The sequence below is a fragment of the Acipenser ruthenus genome, chromosome 18 (genome assembly GCF_902713425.1).
Source record: "Acipenser ruthenus chromosome 18, fAciRut3.2 maternal haplotype, whole genome shotgun sequence".
NCBI classification, from domain to species: domain Eukaryota; kingdom Metazoa; phylum Chordata; class Actinopteri; order Acipenseriformes; family Acipenseridae; genus Acipenser; species Acipenser ruthenus.
In genome coordinates, this window is record NC_081206.1 from 2389686 (window position 1) to 2395685 (window position 6000).

Here is a 6000-nt window from a genome sequence, read left to right on the forward strand (position 1 = left end):
AGTAATTTGACTAGGCAGCAGCGGCCTGTATTGCCTGGGTGCACCTCATCTCCCAGTGGCAGCATCTAGTCCCAGCAAGTCTGAAGCATCTCCCCTTGCATGTCAGCGCAGGATCATGAGGCTGCACAGCGTGGAACAGCCTGCCTTTGATTAACTGTGACAAGCATGCAGCTCCAGGCCAAATATGTAACCCTATCTGCAATGTAAAAAACAAGCAATGGAATGCTGTGAGACCCTGTGACCCCTGCCCAACCTCAGTGCACCCCCCTCTCGACCACCACCTCCCCAACTGAAATCTACAGACCAGCTCGTCACTGGAGCTTTCCTTAAAAAAACAAAACAAAACTATTAACCATATATTATCCATTCGTGGGTGCTGTAGTGCTCTGCAATGCTTTCCACAAGGTCGAAAGGTCTGAGTGCTGCCTGGGAATGCCCTTGATCTGCTCCGTCTATCCCTGAATGAGCTGGGGGTGTGAGGCGCGTGTGCTGCTTTGCTTTGGGGATGGCTCTAGCCTGCTCTGCAGCTCCAGCATGGCCCACGTGTTTGCTCCTGTGATCAGGATCAATCGCTCTCCACTGCTGGCCCTCCTGGCATGTCAAGGGACAGCAAGGTGCTGTGGAATGCACCCCAAAATGGCATGTCGGGGAGGGGGGGGGGGGTTAACATGCTGTGACTGCCACATTTTGTGTATCTTAATTACTGTGTTACAACAGTGTACGGTAATTACTGTGTAGTTAGAGGCCCTGAATGTACTTGGGTGTTACCAAAAGTAAAATACAGTATTAAATGCTAAAGTGAAACCCAGATGTAAAGTGATATGTTTCTAGTGGTTATCTTAGCACAAGATCAATCAGCAGGTAAATAATTTGAGAAACATTCAAACTGCAAAGGCTTGTGCATTTCATAATTCTGTTAATATTGATAAACAGAACAATAATTCAGCGACCGTATTTGTGTTGACAAGGTTAAATAATATATATTTTTTTGTTAATTATTGCTCTATGATCAATGTGTAATTTCAGCTAACAGTTTTTAGACATTACAGAAGTTGTCATTTATCCCGCAGCAGTTTTTAGTTGGCATAGTTTGCATATTGTCAATATGACAATTCAGTTCAACCCACACTGAAATGTTTGTAATCACTCTTATAAGTCGCCCAAGGGGTGTTGATAGCTTGCACTAATTCTGTAGACCCTCTGGTTATCATTCTTACATAATAATGTGAATGGATTTCATGCAAATCTGCTGCACCTCAAAAATGAAAGCAAACTTGCATTTCCTGTATACTGCATGCCAAGGCAATTCCCTAATTTAGGCACACCACTGCCCTCCGTATCCAGGGAGCTTGCTCTCAACTGCCTCTGGAATCCTGGCTTCTATTCGTCCCGGTTCATTGAGCTGCGGGCCTACAAGACTGTTTGTTTTAAAGCAGACCCCCCCTTTATACGGCGGCGTGTGGATCACGGCTTTGCACTCATCGATAGGCTTGTCTCACTGATCTCCTTCCAGGGAGAGGCGGGCGAGCATATGTGGGAACAAGCACACCACAATGGCTCCTGCTGGGGTGGGCAGGGCCACGTTAAACACTACAGACAGTTTAGCTGGGAACCTTTGATAGTGTCAGCTCTGAGGAGGGGGGATATGCAGGGGAAGTACACTTTTAGCGCGTGGGGTTGCAGGGACCAAATACCCCACTTGGAATTTGGAACCTGTGCAAAAATTCGGACCTTTTAATTATTAAAAAGCATTTGCATATGTTCAGATCTAAGCAGTGACACTAAATGCAACCCTAACTACATGTCAGTATTTCCCTAAATCTGATGCATTAATTAACTGTTATACATGCATCAGATTTGGGGAAATACTGACATTTTTTTACTTAAATTTCTGATTAAAAATGATCTCTTATTACGCTGTAATTACTATGCAATTTAAAATATATTTTTTATTTTGTAATTCAACATGTTACAGTGTAACGACAACATTTTGTGTAACTTAGTTACTGTGTGTGATGTAATTATTGTGTAGTTAGAGCCCCTTAATGTACTGAAGTGTTTCCAGAAGTGCAATACATTATCAAACGCTAAAGTGAAACACAGCCGTAAAATAGTATGTTTCTAGTGGTTATTTTAGCACAAGACCAATTAGCAGGTGTAACATTTGACAACCATTGACACAGCTAAAGCTAATTTTATCAGATGTCTATGTAAATTACACACAGTGAGTCTGTGCACTTCATAATGATGTAATTAATCAAGAATTTTTTAATTTATTAGGGAAAACCCTAGCAACACAAATGATCATAAACAACATACATTTCAGCAAACCGTTGCTAGCAGATAGGTTGGCACTCATCCCGTAGAAGCTCAGGTACAGCATATTGCCATTTTAAGATGCCTCTTGCCACTAAGACATTTCAGTTCAACCCACGCTAATCTGATAATAAAAGCTGGATAATAAAACTACAATAGTTCTAGAGGTCACCCAAGGGGTGTTGGCAGCTTGTAATTATATACTGTAAACCCTCCAGTTGCCATTCCTGCATATTTTAAAAATGCTAATGTATTGTATCGTATTGTATTGTATACAAATCTGCTACACCTTCAAAATGAAAGAGAAAAAAGGGCAGTTTGACTGTAAATAATAATCACCGTGTAACAATTTTTTTTTTTTTTTTGGTTCCTGGGTAGTAAGTGTTATTTCCTAATTGCTTATGCCTCAAAAGTATAGAAAATGGCTATTATTCCCCACAAACTTTGCTTTTGTGACCAGGACAATGATATTTTAAAATTTACCTATTTCCAATGAGAAAACGGGCAAATTTGTGTCTTTTCGTTCACATAAAGTCAGAAAAAAACAACATATGAATCCAAATTAACATGTATTTATACTAAAGTAATACAAAAATGACTACAAAAGATTTAGAAGTGAGTAGGTTTTCGAGATTTACGATTATACTGTAAATCACTTTCACGAATCAGCCCGCAAATGTAGTCTCCCATCATGTTCTCGTTATACTGTCCTTGGTAGCGGCGTTCAAAGTCCAGTATATCCTGGTGGAAGCGCTCGCCTTGCTCCTCCGAGTACGCTCCCATGTTCTCCTTGAATTTATCAAGATGAGCATCAAGGATATGGACTTTGAGGAACATCCTACAGCCCATTGTGCCGTAGTTCTTCACCAGAGTCTCAACCCGCTCCACATAGTTTTCGGCCTTGTGATTGCCCAGGAAGCCCCAAACCACCGCGACAAAGCTGTTCCAAGCCGCTTTCTCCTTACTAGTGAGCTTCTTGGGGAATTCATTGCTCTCCAGGATCTTCTTTATCTGTGGTCCGACGAAGACACTGGCTTTGACCTTTGCCTCAGATAGCTTAGGGAAGAAGTCTTGAAGGTACTTGAAGGCTGCCGACTCCTTATCTAGAGCTCTGACAAATTGTTTCATAAGGCCCAATTTGATGTGCAGTGGTGGCATTAGCACCTTCCGGGGGTCCCAGCCATACTCATCATACTTCAAGGTGTCCAGCAAGGTCTTGATGCTGTTGTAATCCTCTTTGAGGTGCACCGAGTGAGCCAGGGGAAGAGACGGGTACTTGTTACCATTATGGAGCAGCACGGCTTTGAGGCTCCTGGATGAGCTGTCAATGAAGGACAGTATAACGAGAACATGATGGGAGACTACATTTGGGGGCTGATTCGTGAAAGTGATTTACAGTATAATCGTAAATCTCGAAAAACTACTCACTTCTAAATCTTTTGTAGTCATTTTTGTATTACTTTAGTATAAATACATGTTAATTTGGATTCATATGTTGTTTTTTTCTGACTTTATGTGAACGAAAAGACACAAATTCGTCTGTTTTCTCATTGGAAATAGGTCAATTTCAAAATATCACTCCTGGTCACAAAAGCAAAGTTTGTGGGGAATAATAGCCATTTTCTATACTTTTGAGGCATAAGCAATTAGGAAATAACACTTACTACCCAGGAACAAAAAATGTGTTACATCTGCCTGCTCCCCTTGCTGTCACAATAAACAGTGCAGTGTTTTGTTCCTGTTGACAGAGGAACGGGTGCAGCATTAAACCCGCTGCTCCCATTGATTTCCTGCCTGCCGCTGTTTCAGAAGCAGCCTCCTGCCCAGCGTACTTGCTCTGCCACTCTGCTGCTTGCTCGCTCCCTGCTCTATTCCTGGCTCCTCTTTCCGCACGGTGACAGCGTATGGCGTTTCGCTCGTTCAGGTGATTCGCCGCTTGTTACAACAGAGGCAGGCTGGAACGTTTCTGCTTCACTGCTGCCTCCTTGCAGTTGCAGCAAAAACTGTCGCTTTTATTTCCAGTCATCTTAGGAATCGCCTTCCCTTGTGGAATCCACAAACTGAACAGTGCATTTGTTCTGGCCGATTATTCTTTCTAAGTGCCGTGTTTTGCTTTTCACAGAAAATAAATATCACTGTACTGAAGTGTGCACAGGTAATTCACATCATTGGGCTGCTTCCTGCTGCTTGTGATGGCTCTCTATGTGAAATAAGGCTTTTGTGCCTGGCTGGGAAGGTGTAGGGTTTTAAGTAAACCACTTCAAAACCTCAAACTGTATATTGTGTTTGGTCTTCTGCATGACCAGTTTATGAGTCACTGGTGACATTTAAAGGACAAGGATTTCTCATCGTAAGATTAGTGTTGACTTAGAAGAGACGATTGCGTCATGCAACATGGTAAATTCAAGTCATTCAATTTCTGCAAAGCATAAAGATATTCAGCAATGCACATTCCTACAATGTGGCACCAGCGTGCTGAGTATATCTACATACAGAACTGTAGATACATTTTATTCTGTACTCAATTTGTTATTATTATCATAATCTGTGCAGTAACAATATACTGCATAGTGCAACAGTGCCTTCTCAATGAAACTTCATTTCCTGCATTGACACACCTTGCAGCCCCTTGCTTGGCTGCCCAAGGGGAGTTTGCTGTGCGCAGGATGAAGTGGCCATGCATATTCCCACTTTGCAATCCTGGGAAACTCATTTCCTACAATTAGAGAGGTATGGTTAAGCATTGATTTCACTGCATTGCATATTCATTTATCCAGCAAGATTGTTCATGCACAGCCTTGCTAGAAGTCCGGCTAACCCCAATTTCAAAACTTTTCATAGTCGACGGTCCGAAACTAATTATTGCTTCAATAACATTTTTTGTCAAAAATATAATATATTATTGGACAGGTCCAGAGCTAGATCCAATCCTATCCTGGACCATTGAAAATATACCTGCAGTGAAGTCACTTTCTCACTTTACCCCTCCTTCCAGTAACAGATCATTGCTTTAAATTCTCCCTCCTAATCCTGGAAATGCATTGATTTTGTTCACAAGTAATACTGTCTTGCTGTTAATGGAATCTGTAGCTAAATGTCATTTGCGCACTTTGTAATTGTGTGCAAGGTAATTTTGTGGTGTTTTTTTGTCAGTTAAAGTGACATGACCTTTTTATATTATGAATAGCTGTGAGAGTTAATTGTGTAATTGCCCTGTTTAGGACAGAATTGTTGTTGTAGCTAATCCACAGCATTCTCTGCTAGTGGTTCATTGTACCATTTACATACCTTCTCCACATGCTTCCTTTGACTACATGTGTCACTGAAGTACAGAACTGTGAGTAACTTGCAGTGCTTGGGCTGCATTATTATTATTATTATTATTATTATTATTATTATTATTATTATTATTATTATTATTATTATTATTATTAACTTGCTGAAACTAAGGGGGCGGTTCAATTAATGTTTAGCTTGACAAGTAATTTGAAACACTGTGGTCAGGACAGGCTTTCCTCCTAAGTTTGTTCTCCAGTGGTGTGTGCCAAGGTAGAGTGGTAGAGGGGGGTGGGGTGGGGCAGGAGGGCAGTCCGCACTCACACAAGCTCCCGGGTTGAGGCCGTCGTCCCAAGCAAGACTCACAGAGATCTCTCTCAAGAGCATGGAAGCAATTAGAGAGGAACA